The sequence below is a fragment of the Eptatretus burgeri genome, chromosome 7, assembly GCF_056783735.1.
Source record: "Eptatretus burgeri isolate ZD-2024b chromosome 7, Ebu_testis_v1, whole genome shotgun sequence".
Classification (NCBI taxonomy): domain Eukaryota; kingdom Metazoa; phylum Chordata; class Myxini; order Myxiniformes; family Myxinidae; genus Eptatretus; species Eptatretus burgeri.
The window spans coordinates 104,548,972-104,566,272 of record NC_140967.1 but is presented as its reverse complement, the minus strand read 5'-3'; the positions used below and the strand labels follow the sequence as shown (position 1 = coordinate 104,566,272).

General features: G+C 47.2%; 1 long non-coding RNA gene across 1 annotated transcript; it reads left to right on the top strand.

The window, feature by feature from the left end:
- Positions 1–10,532: 10,532 nt before the first annotated feature.
- On the top strand, positions 10,533–16,853 carry LOC147023992 (uncharacterized). The gene is made up of 2 exons (XR_015060497.1): positions 10,533–14,967; positions 15,246–16,853. It is a non-coding gene; the product is annotated as an uncharacterized LOC147023992 (long non-coding RNA).
- Positions 16,854–17,301: the final 448 nt, after the last annotated feature.

Here is a 17,301-nt window from a genome sequence, read left to right as displayed (position 1 = left end):
CAAAGTACTCCATCCACCTTCTCAACACACTCTCCTCGCTCGTCAGCACATTCCCATTTGCGTCCTTTATCACCCTAACCTGCAGCACATCCTTCCCAGCTCGGTCCCTCTGTCTTGCCAATCTGTATAAATCCTTTTCCCCTTCTTTTGTATCCAACTTCTCATACAGCTCGTCATATGCCTTTTCCTTGGCCTTTGCCACCTCTCTTTTTGCCTTTCGACGCCACTCCTTGTACTCCTGCCGACTTTCTTCATCTCTCTGACTATCCCACTTCTTTTTCGCCAACCCCTTCTTCCTTATACTTTCCTGTACTTCCTCATTCCACCACCAAGTCTCCTTGTCTTCCTTCCTCTGTCCAGATGTCACACCAAGTACCTTCCTAGCTATCTCCCTCACAACTTCTGCTGTTGTTGCCCAATCATCCCACCCATCTTTACCACCATCCAACGCCTGTCTCACCTCCTCCCTAAATTTCACGCAACAGTCTTCCTCCTTCAGCTTCCACCATCTGGTCCTTGGTTCAGCCCTCACTCTCTTCCTCAACCTCACCTCTAAAGTCATCCTAAAGACCACCAATCGATGCTGTCGAGCTACACTCTCCCCTGCCACAACCTTACAGTCACTAATCTCTTTCAGGTTGCATCTCCTACTTAAGATGTAATCCACCTGTGTGCACTTTCCTCCACTCTTGTATGTCACCCTGTGTTCCTCCTTCTTCTTGAAATACGTATTTAATATATATATATATATATATATATATATATATATATATATATATATATATATATATATATATATATATTAACAGGGATACCCGTGCTCCGCACAGGAATCCCGTGGATGACGGCGGGTCTGAAGGAGTGTATGTCACAGTTAATTGTAAAATTGTAGAGGCTGCCACCATTATTATTTTTTTTCATCACCACTATAATATTATATTTTCCCCGCCATGTCTTATATGCAGAAGACTCGAGTTCAAAAATGTTAAGATTTATTGCCGCATCAGATAAAAAACCATAATTCCTCAACAATGTGAGGCTGGTTTCATGTCATCATTTGCGACTCAATTAATTCTCATTCTCTAGCAAAATCCGTTGGTCCCATGTCAATCGGCTGAACTTGAAATATTGACGTTAAGCAATCAGGTGATGACGTCGTAATTCGGAAACCGGGAAGTCGGAAGTCATTGTCTTCAATTAATTGCAGCATTTTTTTTCATTCTATTGCAAATGGCGTTGGCCCCATGTCAATCGGCTGAACTTGAAAAATTAACGTTACGCAATCAGGTGATGACGTCATAATTCGGAAACCGGGAAGTCAGAAGTCATTGTCTTCAATTAATTGTAGCATTTTTTTTTTCATTCTATTGCAAATGGCGTTGGCCCCATGTCAATCGGCTGAACTTGAAAAATTAACGTTATGAAATTAGGTGATGACGTCATAATTCGGAAGTACAATTCTTTTACATCGGGGCACTCCCGGGTACATGTTCTGTCAGCATCTGAAGTTTGGTGAGGATCAGTCCAGTACTTTTCGCGTGCATAGGTCACAGAGAAACACACACAGACATGCACACTTTCATATATATATATACATATATACATACATAAACATATATGGACACAAACAAATACGACATAATAGTGATCGAAGCTTTTCGTGCTGCACTCTTCAGGGTAAAAATCGCAGCAAGTGAAGAAGGAAGTGAAGGCACGTGCTTTATACGCAGGGCTCAATAAGGTAGACGTTGATTGGTTCAACCGTAATGACGTCACGGTCAATCCGAACGCCCATTGGTCGGCTCATCATCTTCACCTCGAGCTTCCATTGGCTGGAGCAGAGTTAGTCGATGATTGACGTTTGCAACCACATCCTGGAGAGAGGGGGGATGGGTTTTCCCTAAGGTCCATTCACCATTTGTTACCGTACTCCCCTTGATCTTTCCATGCTGAAAGAGACACAGAGATCGTACAACTTCCTTTTGACGACATAATATTGGATCGGTGGTAAGGATGAAGGTTGCTTCCAACATATGTAACTGAAACGAGCTCCAACCTCGGCTCAATATCCTGAACATATCTGCATTGTACTGGTCTGCACAGATAGGGTTTGCAACCAGGTGCTGTGCAATGGCAGATGTAGCAGGTACAGTGGCCGGTTGTTGCTGGATATTTCTACATGCTCGCACTGGTTGTGTTCTAACCCTTACAATCTTTCTTCGAATCGCCAAAGGGACGTGTTGTTTGATCCGATCAGCCAATCTTAGTGTTGTGCGGCCCACGTACCGAGCTTCACATCGGCACTTAAACTCATAAATAACATTGCTGGTTTGTGAGGTGGGTAGCACATCCTTGTTGACTGACGTCAGCAAACGGCGAGAGGTAAAGATTACTCGGGGTTACACAGCCAGAAACCTGTTGGACACAATATGTTTGATTTGTACTTCAAACCTTCATGATGATTGCCCTTTCCAGGCATCCTGATATTGACTGGACATTTGGCCGGACCAATCTTCCGATCAGTTGTCGTGTTTAAAAACTTGTGTATGTATCGCTTAACTATATGCTCAGGATAACCATTCTCACCAAGTATATTCATGATTTTGTCAATTTCAGCAGGAAGATTACAAGGTGAACAAATCCTCTGTGCTCTGTTAACCAGGATATTGATCAAGGCAATTTTGTACCTCGTGGAGCTGTAGGAGTCCCAACGAGTGTACTGCCCTGTGAAAGTCTGCTTCCGGTAGACGGATGTTGTGAAACCAAGGTTGTCCAAAAATCAACACGTCCAAAAACGGTAACGCGTTTGGCGATTCCAGCTCCGTGGTAAACTTCAGCGCTGGATGGAGAGTGTTGAGCCATGCCTGGAAATTGTCGCATGCCGTCCGAAACTCAAACAAAGCAAAAATGTCAACAACATACCGATAGTATACGATGGGGGAATCGACCCCTTGCCGGCCGACCAGTCAGTTTCTGCATTTCATGATAGCCTACAAAGATATTTGCAAGAGCTGGGCCTAATGGAGAACCCATGGCCACACCATCCGTTTGAACATACATCATGTTAAAACTGAATTCCACCTCCCTTGTTGCTGTGTTCATTAATTCCACGAAGACGTGTTCCAAGATCATCAGTTGTTCCAGATCGGTGTGATACAGCAAACGTGCGCATATCTCAATCGTCTCCGTCAATGGGACATTCATGAACAAGCTGTTAATATCAAAGGATGCCATGATGTTGTCCTCACTTGTCGGTGTTTTAGCTCCAATTGATTCTGCAAATGTGAAGGAATCCTTAATCACAGAATGAGAAAGTGAATCAAATACTGGTTGCAGTACCTCTCGCACCATATTAAAGTTCTGTAGTACCAAACATTTGTGTGTGTATGTATATATATATATATATATATATATATATATATATATATATATATATATATATATATATATATATATATATATATATATATATATATATATATAGATCTTCTTCTTCTTCTTTCGGCTGCTCCCGTTAGGGTCGCCACAGCGGATCATCCATTATGATCCGCATAGTGATTTGGCACATGTTTTACGCCGGATGCCCTTCCTGACGCAACCCTGGTCACCTCTTACGACACAGGGATATGGTACACCTATTTTAACCGGGGTATACACCGGCCCAGTATACTGGTACTCATTTCGCCGACCTCGGAAGGATGACAGGCTGAGTCAACCCCCTGGTGTATTAATTCAGTGGCTCAACGGGGCTTGAACTCAGGACCTCTTGGATCCCAAGCCGCTGCCCTAACCACTGCGCCAACACCAGGTATATATATATATATATATATATATATATATATATATATATATATATATATATATATATATATATATATATATTTATATAGCATATAAATATAGCATAATAATATTTATATAGCATATAAGTGCTGTGGACGGGTGCACGGAAAGCTTGGGGGGTATAGAGGCCCCGGAGACCCTTGTGGGGACACGAATCCCCAGTGTGGTTGTCCCTGTGTGTGTGGTGCAAGGTGTGAGTGCGTCCCCGTGTGTGGAAGCGACCCCGTGTGTGAGTGGTGTGGTGGCGATTGTGCCGGAGTGCGTGCTTCCCAGCACGCCGTGTGTGGATGAGGCACCGCGGTTGAGTGCCCCCGCGTGTGTGGGTGAGGCACCGCGGGTGAGTGCCCCCGTATGTGTGAGTGAGGCACGGAGTATGGATGAGACACCGCGGTTGAGTGCCCCCGCGTGTGTGGATGAGGCACCGTGTATGAGTGTCGCCGTGTGTGTGAGTGAGGCACCGCGGGTGTGTGCCCCCGTATGTGTGAGTGAGGCACGGAGTATGGATGAGACACCGCGGTTGAGTGCCCCCGCGTGTGTGGATGAGGCACCGTGTATGAGTGTCGCCGTGTGTGTGAGTGAGGCACCGCGTGTGGATGAGGCACCGCGGGTGAGTGCCCCCGCGTGTGTGGATGAGGCACGGAGTGCGAGTGAGGCACCGCGGGTGAGTGCCCCCGCACGCGTGAGTGAACGGCCGTGTGCAAGGTCGCTGTGTGCAAGGGAGACCGTGTGTGTGAGAGAGCGGTATGTGAGGGAGATGTCGGTTGGCATGCGGGAGCACGCAGCCGCGTCTCCCCGTGTGAATGTGATGGAGTGGACTGTGTGCGTCGTAACACGCAGGTGTGCGTGGGTGGAATGGAGACTGAGACGGCGACAGAGGAGAGAAAGCCGAGTAGCGGCTGTAGTTGTTTCGGGGACCGTGCCGGGTTCGCCCAGCAGTGAGCACGCGGTCCGTGCTGTGCAACGCACGAGACCACCACGTGCTCGCTTGCGAGAGTGAAGTCCCGGTCCGGAAACGCACGCGGTGGATTTGCCGATCCCGCGGACGGACAAAGTTTAGGCAGGTAAACGGATTTGGACCGGACGGGTTCTCCACGCGATCGTGTGTGTTAAGCTCCAACGGGCAAAGCACATGTGTTCGCGTGGGGAACCCCTCGAGACGTGGGGCTTGTGTTTTTTTTTTGCGCACGGTGACGTCATGGCTGCACGTGTGGTTGGAATCCGGCAGGAAGGGTATCTCTGCCGGATGGCACCGTCCAAGGAGGGACGAGGAACACGTGCAGCTGCATGACGTCACGGGCAGGTGCAAAGTGCGCGAGCTCTGAGTTGCCGCGCTGGTGATGCGCATGGGGAAAAAAAAAAAAAAAGCAAGCCTCACTTTCGGGTGCAAAGGATTCCTGGGCAAGGGGTGAAAGACCCCCTTACCTGGGCACAGGATGGAAACTAGTTAGGGGGAAGGGTTAGCTTAGTTAGACCGACTTCATGGGGCAGGGGTAAGTCCTCATGGAGTCCGTGGAATGGATTAGATAGAGGGATTGTAGCGAGATTTAGGTTGGGAAATAAAATGAATTTTTGAGTTAGGAGACAGTGACAGACTTGTGAATGTGTAGAGGGGACGTAGCTGAGCGACGTAGTGTTAAAAGGAACGTGCTGTAGTTTAAGGGACGACGTGGGAGCACGAGTTAGTTAGGGGATGTAGTTAGAAGGATGGCAGAGTTCAGTGGTGTGTGTGTTGAAGAGTTTGTGAGTGAAGTGGAAGCATGTGCTTGGTGAGTGAGTGAGGCCAGCGGGTCTGTGTGTGTGGAGTGAATGGGGAATGCATGGTGCGATGAGTGATTGGGGGGAGGAGTGACTCCCGCCCAAGGGACCCCGGGGTCAGTATAAAGTGAGTTAGGGGGTTAGTCAAATTGAAAAATGGAGGTTGTTTTGTTGTTGGTGGGAAAGTAGGCTCGAGACCCATTTGGAGGGGTGCAGGAGCCCTGTTGACGGGCTTGGGAGCGTGGCTGCGAAAGGTGAGTATCGCTGAGAGGGTACCCCGGGCACCAGGCTAGTCGGCCGCGGTAGGCCATGGGCCCGTGGGGGGCCGGGATAGAGTAGTGGGCACGGGTGCGCCTGCTTGGTGCGGGGGCCCGGGGCGCCATTAGCCGCGTGGGCAGTGTTGTGGGCACGGGTGACCCTCGGAAAGGGGCCCGGGAGGCCGGCCTGCCACGTGTGCGTTTCAGGGGAGGTGCCATGGGGGCACTCCCCGGTGTTAGGGAGCTGGTAGGCTCGGAGGCAGTGTAGTGCCCGGGGGTGCCATAGCGGGAGATTCGGCAGAGGGTCGTGCCTGCCAAAGGGAGCCACGTGTCCCAGCCAGGAGACCGTGTGAGGGCACGGAGAGAAAATTGGGGGCGAGGCCCGAAATTGTGAGGACACCAACACAGGCGACGGGAATCTGGGTTTATAGAACCAATAGTTTAAGCGAGAGGCGCTTGTTGAAAGCCCCGGGGTAGTTTAACAGTTAAATGGTTAGGGTAGATTAGGAGATGTACCCCTCCGCACCATCCATCCCCTCGCTGTCGTTGTGGGCCGCTGGACCCACTTGGTGTTAAGATCGCCGAACTCTGGGGAGGCCATTCTGAGGCTTCGTTGGGCCTCGACACAGGACGTTAGCTCTCCCTTATTCCCCTCCGGGAAGGGAACGTAGGGGTTGGGAGTAGGCTAGGTGACAGGATAGGTTAGCCGAACAAGGACGATAAAGGGGGTTAGGGGACGATTTATAGTGGGGGAGTAAAAATAAAAAACAACAAAAAAATAAGTTGGGGCTAAATTGGGGTTTGACAAATTAAGGGAGTGGGTATGTACAGTGACAGGCAAAGGCGATAGGTTGGGAGGGAGACAGGTAGGTAGGTCCGAGCCCGCCTTCCAAGTGGCCAGCACCACCGCACTCCCTCCACCAACCTCCACTGACGGCAAAAGCTGGCCAGCTTCATCTGCTGGCTGTGTTACTGCAAGGCGGAGGCCGGCCAACTTCATCGGCAGCTGTGTGCTGCAAGGCCTGTGCCGGCCAGTTCATCTGCTGGCTGTTTTTCTTCGAGGCCTGTGCCGGCAAGTTCATCTGCCGGCTGTGTTTGCCTGCAGCGGCCTTCTTCTGCGGGCTGTGTTTGCCTGCTACCTTTGCCATGCCATGCCCACTGCCCATGTTCACCAGCCCCGTTCAATTTTTGCTTTCCCCCCCCCCCCCTGTTCATTGCCATGTGCGCCAGGATCAAGGCAACAGTTTGCAAGCAGCAAGAACTGCCCTGTTGGCAGCTACAACACGGGCCTGCAGTGGCGGCCCGTGCACCGTGTTTTTGTTCATGCATCCATTCGTTGTGCTCATTGCGTGTGCCACTTGAGCTGGCACGGAGACTGTGTTTGTGCAGCCCATGCACCGTTGTGGTTCACTGCGTTCAGTTCGAAAGGGAAGGCCTTGGACTGCATGTGAGCAGCCAGCCACGTTCCCTGTCACCTGCATTGTTTGAGCCAGAGACTGCATGCGGGCAGCCTGGCTCCCTGCTAACTGCTTTCTTTTTGCAGAGTTCAGTGATCCTGGGCCATGGTTTAGTGTAAAATTTGTAAGTTAAGGTTAAGATGTACTGTAAATATGAGTGCGCCCCCGGCATGTATGTCTTAGCGCCGGCAATTTTATTTAAGTCGTCCGTGTGAGTGAGTTTGTTTAGATAGTTACGCAGCCCTCAGGTTATTTATTTTGGGGACACGAATACCATGAATGTCGCACTCAGGGATCCGTAGGTAAAATGTACTAGGGGAAAACTACACATGATGGCACACGAAAATTTGACGACTCGGGACGAGTCTGTAAAAAGGGGAGGGGGTAGTGTTGTGGTTACCAAATTCGCAAACCACCATTCAGGTCCCTTAGGTGAGGTATCTCGGCAAGTATATGTGTAGTTAGGCCCAAACCCGTTGTCTAGTGGGAATACATGTCATTTATGCGAGCTGCGACTCTTCAGGATAGCCGTTTTTCTTTTACTATCTTTATTTTGGACCAACCGCCATGATTACCACCACAACCACAACATCAACCACCAACCACAACGCCGCTTCACCACAACCGCCACGACCTTCACGTCACACCTCGCAGCCGTCGCATCGCCACCGTTCTTGCCCCGCTGTGGGTACCGGTGTTGGACTCGTGCAGGGCGCACGTCGAACAGCATGTACAAAATCACGGATTTTGTGCTTCAAAAACGGATCAAAAACGACACACGCCCACTTTTTGCCGTCCAATCGGTGAGCGAGGGGCGATTTGGCCCCGCCTCCAGAACGATCGATATATGCAAATTTGTGGATCAAAAAGCCTTCACGCCCACTTTTTCTCGGGCCAATGGGGAGCGAGGTGAAAGGTCAAAGGGAGGGGGTCAAAGGCGAAGCTACGGGGGGATAAAAGGACCGTGTTCGTCAGTCAAAGAGTGTGGAAGTCTGGAGCCCGAAGCCTGCAGTAGCTGGAGAAGCTGAAGAGAGTCGAACGAGGAGAGCCCAAAGAAGAGTCCAGGGTGGAGAGTCCAGAGGCGGAGAGGCGGCAGCGGCGAAGGCAGATGAGGGGGTGCTCGCGACGGTGCCGGGAGCTGCACGCCCGAGGAAGGCCGGCAGCGCGACCTGGCCGAGGTGGAGACGCACACCAGGGATAATAAAGATCCTCTATACCCCGAGCATCAGCAACCCCCTCCTGTTTCCCCCCGCGCTGAGATAGTGCGACCAAGGGGGCCCCTTTTCCCACCCCCTGCCTGACACTGTCCGCGAGGCCCACGGAGTGAGGCGCCATCGGCGCTCCGCGTCTCATCACCAGACGGGTAGGCGCGACCCGGTCTCGGCCTCAGGCCCGCCTCATCCTTGAGGGTATTTCTTTTCCTTGGTTTTGGGTATGTGTTGTCGGCGCCGTCTGTGAAGTAGAATTGTATAAGTGTTGCCGTGTGCTCGGTAGTCGGTATTAGCTCTGCACTGTGTTTTCACTTTTATATTTGCTTTTTGTGTAAATGGAATTGTGTTTTCTTTTTTTTTGTGTGCTTTTGGTGGAATTGTATTTGTGTGCTTCCCGTGTGCCGCGAATAAATGTGCTTTATTGTTGAACTGTTCTCCCGCTTCGCTTCGTCTTTTTCCCCCATTGAACCCTCATCTTGCTTCACGTAAAGGGTTGGTAGTGGGCTGAATACGCCCGATAATTAATCGAACCGTCGAGGTCGACGATAACACCGCTCGGTTATTCTGATAGTACGGAACGGGTCGCTTAAGTGGCCCGTGTCCGAAGTCGACCTGCGGCGAGGTGCGATCGCCCGGTCTACCCTCCGCGTGGGTACTTAGGTAGGTCGAATTTGGCGAGCAACCCTATCCCACGCGGGGGCTGATTGGCTCGATCGCGGTGAGACCGAAAGGTCCACCCGTGACTGGTTCCCGGCGTTAGTCCGAGAGGGTCACGACTGGATTGTCCGTCCGGTGGGCGACGTGCCGCGATTCGAGTTACGTGGCCGTTCGCACGCCGGCGGGCGCGAAGACCGCAACAATATATATATATATATATATATATATATATATATATATATATAAATAAATATATATATAAATATATATATATATATATATATATATATATATATATATATATATATATATATATATATACCTGGTGTTGGCGCAGTGGTTAGGGCAGCGGCTTGGGATCCAAAAGGTCCTGAGTTCAAGCCCCGTTGGGCCACTGAATAAATACACCAGGGGGTTGACTCAGCCTGTCATCCTTCCGAGGTCGGCGAAATGAGTACCAGTATACTGGGCCGGTGTATACCCCGGTTAAAATAGGTGTACCATATCCCGTGTCGTAAGAGGCGACCAGGGTTGCGTCAGGAAGGGCATCCGGCGTAAAACATGTGCCAAATCACTATGTGGATCATACGGATGATCCGCTGTGGCGACCCCTAACGAGAGCAGCCGAAAGAAGAAGATATATATATATATATATATATATATATATATATATATATATATATATATATATATATATATATATATATATATATATATGTCGGGGATTGTATGTACTCTAACAGCAACCAAACATGTCTACTAGTGTTTGGTTAAAACTCTTGAGTTTCAATTGGAAAGAGGGAAAGGATAAATCTTCCCATTAGTTTATCTGTGCACTGTCAAGAAACTTGTTTTGACATTGTTACAACACAGCTGGCCTTGTCGACCGTTTGAATGACCTTGCTAATCGGGCAGCTGAGCTACCTGGAATCTGTTGGACTACTGCCCAGAACTGTTAAGGCCCAACAACATGTAGGAGGCTACCTTTTAAAAATTCTTTAAGGGAATCAAGGGTGTTGTTTCTGCACTTTCTGTGCTCTCTTATCAGCAGTACTGACAGGAGAATGCAATAAATTAATGGATGGTAATAAATCCTCTTTGACACACAGTCATTCAAAGGTCGCAGTAAACTGAATATAAGGCAGTGCCGAAAGACAGCTCACCAGAGGATTAGGCTGGGTGGACTATTGTGTTCAAAGCCTGTTGTCTCCATATGCATATGTCTGATGTGAAATAAAACCTTCTCTCCCAAGATCGGTGATGAACAAAGCTTGACCTTAATCGCTGTGGACCTCACCTGGATCTCAACAATTGGCGTAGTCGGCGCGGGCAAGCCGGATCGAGGAAGGAGCTCGAGAGCCCTGGTGAGACAAAGGAGGAAAGAGCCGGCCAGCTTAAGGAAAAGGTAAGAAAGCTGCCTCCTTTCTCACACTGGGGATACTCGTTGCTCTCTGAGATCTGTCCTTGCCCTTTCAAAACGAACCAGGGGAGAAGGAGGTTTATTTGCACATCGGAAAGGGGTACCCGGGAAGGTAAGGGCCCATTGGAAGGTTGAGGGGAACCCCAGGACACTCCTTTGGGAGACCGTGGGGGAGACCCAAGAATACGCCAGGGCCAGGATCCGAACGGGAGATTGAGAGGAGGGAAAGGTGTGAAAACCCCGTTGGGAGGGTGAGGGAGCGGGAAGTGTGCATTGGGAGTGTGAAGAAACACCCCAGGCGGAGAACACTAACCCGGCCCAAGAAAACTCTAGGAAGGATCAGTGAAATAAGGAAATATGGGAAATAAGACGTCAAAATCAATAGGGGATAAAGATGCCCCACCCCGAATACAGCTGCGGGATTAATGTATGAAAAATATGGACCTAAGTCATGCACTCAATTGGCATTGTGGGAAAGGTGGACAAAAGGGGATCCACACCCATTCCCAAAATGGGGTTCTCTAAGATCAGAAATCGTAGATAACCTATCAAGCCGGCTAGAACATCGAATGAATGATAAAGTAAAACCTGAGCCAGACATGCGAGCGTATATGTGGGAGGAGGAAGCCCTACAGGTAAATGAGGTGGCTAGAAAATTAGTGGAACAAAAAGTCGAGAAAATGGGAGCACGAAATAAGGGGAAGCAGGTTCGAGTCCTGTATTCTGTGGTAATAAAAACAGGTTCGAGTCCTGTAGAAACGAGGGAACAGGTTGGAATCCTGTACCATAAAGGGGAGGGTTAAAGGCCCGTCCATAAGAGAGAAGGCTAAAGGCGATTGAGTAGAGCGGGACTTTGATCCTGCACATTAAAGAGAGGAAAGAAAGCGATCAGGCGGTATGCAAGAAAGGGGAATTTTGATCCCGTGATAAAAGGAGATAAGACTAAAGCTTTAGGCTGGTGACAAGTTAAGAACATAAGATGGGGAATAACTCTGCAAAGAACATAGAGTTACCCAAAGGAACAACACTTAAAGTTACCGGTGAAAGTGGAAAACACTGGAGAGCGTTTGCAGCGTGGCTAACGGAGTCACAAAGAGAGACAGGACGTAAGCGATTTGATTCAGAGGGAATCTTGAACCAACGGGAAAAGAACACAAGGTTAATGAGCCAGGAGAAGGGCTGTTTGTAGAGTTACCTGTTTGGATGTATTTGTGAATACAATGTGGTGGGGAAGGTTGAGTTTTGTGTTAGACGTAAGTTGAGTGTTCCAACCTGGAACTTGTATGTGTGGAACAACTTGTATGTTTGTATGGAGATAATGATTGGTCGTCATCGTAAATGTGAAGACTTTGGACGAGGTGAATTGCGCACACCAAATCCGGAGGAAGGACGATGATGACTGATTCTGCACGTGTTGTTAATTCAGTGATGGGCAAATGTCATTTTGAGAGTGTGTGTGTGTGTGTGTGTGAGTGTGTGTGTGTGGGTGTGTGTCTGTGTGTGTGTGTGTGTGTGTGTGTGTGTGTGTGTGTGTGTGTGTGTGTGTGTGTGTGAACTCGATGGGGAATTGAATAATAAAAACCACTTCAGCAGACAGTTTGGGGATTATGTGTGAGAATTTCCTACAGTACTCGTGCTGTGTGTGGGATGTCAAATGGACCAACGTTCGGGTTTTCTCATGGTCCGATAAACTCTGTATGCTGTTTTGGCTTTGAACACCGTACAAGATAAATGGATGGTCTCCACGGAGCATCATTTTGATTTCAAATTCAAATTCAGTTCTGTTTCCACTTTGTATGTTTCGTAAGGCTGATCGACGTTACGGGTTCGTTTTAACGTCAGTTTCAATTCTGGTTTCATTGTTGGGGTCATTAAGCATGTTTTATACTTGATTTTCGTAAATCTGAAGAAAAAAAAACTTATTTTATGGGGTTTTGCGAGTCACGTGACGTGCCGTCGGATTTAACAGGCGCGCCGAAAGCACGAAATCGTCCCATCGAAGGACAGCTTATCGTGAGGGTTTACGAGATGGATTAGCACATGTTACAAAGTTTGGAGACGCCCTTCATAGGATTCTGTAAAAATTCCGATTTAAAACGAACGTATTTGAGATGTCGTCAAATATTTGTTACGCGAGTTTGATCGTAAAAACCAACGCGCTGAGAAGACGTATTGCTCATGTGAGTGCGTGATGACGTAATCACGCATGGGCCCAGCGCGCTTTGTCAAACTTGAAAGTGTAATTAACACCCTGCTGTGAACGTGCCTGTGTGTCGAGCAATGTACGAGAATTTCTCGAGGCGGCTGATCTTGAAAATGGTGGACAAACTAGATTTTAAAGAGATAGCTTTGTGGTAAAATTAATTAATAAGGACATTAACGTTGACGTTTCAAAGCATCGCTCGATTTTTTGTTTCGGGGCGAGTGCACGCGCTATCGAAACATGGAAGCGACAATGCTTTGAAACAAGGCTGTGATATATGTTTGTTCTGGTTGTTGTTGTTGTTGATTGGGCTTCGTGACGAAAAAAAAAAAAAAAAAAAAAAAAAGACGCGGAAGAGGCGCAGGACCGAGGGATTTAGGATGGATGGAAAGGGGGATTTTAAATGCTTTGAACAAGGAAGGGATTTTATTTAATGTGGGTTTATCTTTTAGCCGCGTCTCGCGTCGCGAATGCCGGCTCTAAGAGAGCTCCGCGTTGTTCTTCTTCTTCTGGTGAAGACAAAACCTTTAGGACGTGGCTCTTGGACACATTTGTCCTTGTTTACATGTCAGACATCCAAGAACAAGGACAAGGACGTTTGGTAGGCTACGCACTTATCAGGATAGAGGTGTTTTTGTGAAAAATTACGGGTGGAGCTCGTGCTGTTTGAACACGCAGCCATCGTGGGCCTTGACGAGGGAGCGTTTCGATTCTCTGCCTGTCGGGGTCGAGCTGTTTGTCTGGAAGCGGACAGAAAAGCATGTCTGTTGTCTTTATATGAGCCTCTATCTGTCAGGATAAATTCATTGGATTTGGGAAGCATAAGCGGAATTAAAGGGATGTAGAGGAATGGAATTGGCTTTGCACTGCACTCACTGTCGACTACGATGAAAACAGGGCAGGATTATGAATACGTGGCCAAAGCACATAGAGATTACACCGTCAAATGCACTCTGATGAAAACCAACCGATGGATTGGGAAGGAAGGAGCGGCGGTGGAGGTGAAACAAGCCGCCAGAGAGCGCGAACTAATGAAGCACAGAGAAGGACTAACACCGCACATCTAAATGGCAGTTAGTAACAGACATAGTGCAGGGGAGTTAGGAAGAATGGTGAACAGATTGAGATGCGCCCCAGAACCACAAGATGGAGCAACGAACACCAGAACACTTTACAGGCCGTCAGACAAGGAGATGGATGGAAGGTATGCTTGCCTGATCAAAATCTACAGTAGTGTACAGTAAGGTCTCTGGCCTTCACATCCACTCACCATGCACCCAGAGCAACTTCCAGTCCTGCAAGCTCTAGTCATGGTGGGAGCCTCGTACGGAGGTATCATTTAAAAATAATCTTTTGCACAAATACTTGTCATTATGTTGCAGTTGACTGCAGTGTTCAGTGCAGTGGTATGCTGTAAACCTTGTAGTAACGGAGACAGTGACAGAACCTTTGACGACACAACATGCAACTCCTGGTACTGACACTACTCCTTTGTGGGGGGGGGAGGGACCTATCACTAGGCAACACACTAACACACTCAAGCCAAAGAAACCGTATACACCTCCGTGGCAAAGGGGGACGTCAGAAAATGCAGAAAAGACAGAAGTGGCTTGGCAGAACAAAACGCAAGACAAAACCCAGCGGGGGCACTTTGCACAAATAGGATTCATATGGGGTCAACACGCATCTCTAATTACCCAAGTTCCATGGGCCCCGAAAGAACCCTTTTGGAGTACAGTTGTGAAATCTTGTGAAAATACAGTAACCTCCCGGAGAAGAACACATTTCACTTATAGGTGTTTTCACCTATAAGGCTTGAAGCTCTCACCAGCGATCGAGTGGAACGCAAGGAGGGTTACGCAGGGTGGAGATCTATATTTCATGACTGGGGAGACTGGTTACTGCGCCTGGTAGGGGCAGCAATCCTAATCGTTGTGGGAATCATTTTTGGAGTATTTCTGATCAAACGTCTCATTTCCATTTGTCTAAAGAAATGCTGTGAAGCCTCACCCCTCACCCAGGCCATCATAATAATTAACAGCGAACTCAGGGAGGAAGACCCCGAGGACCTCTGTATGGGGCCACAACCCGACCCGACCCCCCACCAGCTGAGGAGCCAACAAGGTGTTCTGGCGGAGGGGCGCCCTGGGGAAGACTCTTCCAGGTATTGCTGATTACTCAACGAACTTTCAAATGAAAAGGTAAGCCAAACATGGACTCACGCATCTCACTACACATGAAGATACAGGAAGTTGTAACAAGAAAGAAAGGAAATCTACAAGTAAAATGCTGATGGAGGTTTATGATAGATGTGGCAGTGTTTTGACTAGCATATGCATAATCGTGGAAAATGGACAATACCAGGTAGTGAAGGCATGTATGGAAAATACTTGTATGACCCTTATATGTAAATATGCATCTCATGAGACTTTTGTCTTCTAGCGCAAGTTGAGAAAGGAGCTTACACCATGCCTTGAGCGCTCACAGTGCTGCTCACCCATTAATACATTTGCATATTGTAAATATTATTGTTGTAATTAGTGTCAAGTATAATTGCCTAAATAATAATGTTGCTGTTAATATTGTATAGACTTGTAGTGCCTTTAATATTGTGTGGACTTATATTACTGATGCTTTTCAAGGTAATTGCCCAAAAGGCCATTGGAAAGTGTTTTTCAGGATGGACAACAAAGCCCAGTACCCAGCTAGTACAGACGGAGATGGCCCCGGTGAACACCGCTGGACTGCTGCCATCCTCAAACCTCCCTGCACTTACACCTACCCCCCCTTACCCAATACTATGTACCCCACCCATGTCACCCCAACCCATGAACAATGAAACATATTGTAACCTTGCAGTAGTCGCCGATCCATTACTTTGGCTTCCTCCGAGTGATGGACTGAACAATTGCTTCAACTCACATTGGACGAATGTCTTTCGTTGCTTGCACCAATTGAAGGGCTAGGTAGAAATACCATTTGATTTGCCTTGTTGGTAATTGCTGGCAGGTTGTGCCTTCATTATACTCTGGCTTGTAGTTTATCAAATATTCTTTTGCTTTGTTCATAAAGAACATTACATTTATATACTTTAACACTGCCTTACTTGTTGTTCATGAAGTCCATTAAGCGGCAATATATATAATCAAATATTTAATGGAACGTATATTCCTGTATAACTTCATTCTTGTTTAGCCATGAGCAATTCTTGTACGAACAGCTTTTGGGAGTGCTTGGCTTCCTTATATTCTATGTTTAAATGTTGCGATATTTCCCGATTTCCCTTGTTGAAGACTTGGGGTGTTAGTGGACCGGTTGGAAAGTGGGTAGGAACCCCCTTTTGGGCTAGGGGGTGCAGCTGGAACTCCCGATCGTTTTGGACCATCTGGAGCTAAACATAAGGATGGCCCACCCACTAGGGGTTGCTATCTGCTGACCTGCCGGCCTGCGGATGCTCCTTTTCTTCATTTGTAGTTTCTTTTGCAAATGTTTCAAAGAAACAAGAGGAGGGAAATGTCGGGGATTGTATGTACTCTAACAGCAACCAAACATGTCTACTAGTGTTTGGTTAAAACTCTTGAGTTTCAATTGGAAAGAGGGAAAGGATAAATCTTCCCATTAGTTTATCTGTGCACTGTCAAGAAACTTGTTTTGACATTGTTACAACACAGCTGGCCTTGTCGACCGTTTGAATGACCTTGCTAATCGGGCAGCTGAGCTACCTGGAATCTGTTGGACTACTGCCCAGAACTGTTAAGGCCCAACAACATGTAGGAGGCTACCTTTTAAAAATTCTTTAAGGGAATCAAGGGTGTTGTTTCTGCACTTTCTGTGCTCTCTTATCAGCAGTACTGACAGGAGAATGCAATAAATTAATGGATGGTAATAAATCCTCTTTGACACACAGTCATTCAAAGGTCGCAGTAAACTGAATATAAGGCAGTGCCGAAAGACAGCTCACCAGAGGATTAGGCTGGGTGGACTATTGTGTTCAAAGCCTGTTGTCTCCATATGCATATGTCTGATGTGAAATAAAACCTTCTCTCCCAAGATCGGTGATGAACAAAGCTTGACCTTAATCGCTGTGGACCTCACCTGGATCTCAACATATATATATATATATATATATATATATATATATATATATATATATATACATATATATACATACATATATATATATACATATATATACATACATATATATATATACATATATATATATACATACATATATATACATACATATATATACATATATATACATACATATATATATATATATATATATATATATATATATATACATACATATGTTAGGATGCATCAAACGCCCCCTTTTTTGCGAAAGTTTGAAAAACATAACGGCGATAGGACAGATGTGTTTGAATACATGAAAAAACATTTCTCAATTTTTTCAGAATTTTCGGTCATCATCTTGGGGGTCCACATCGGGGTCAAATTTCAGGCACGCAGCTCCTGCGCATTTTTCATAATA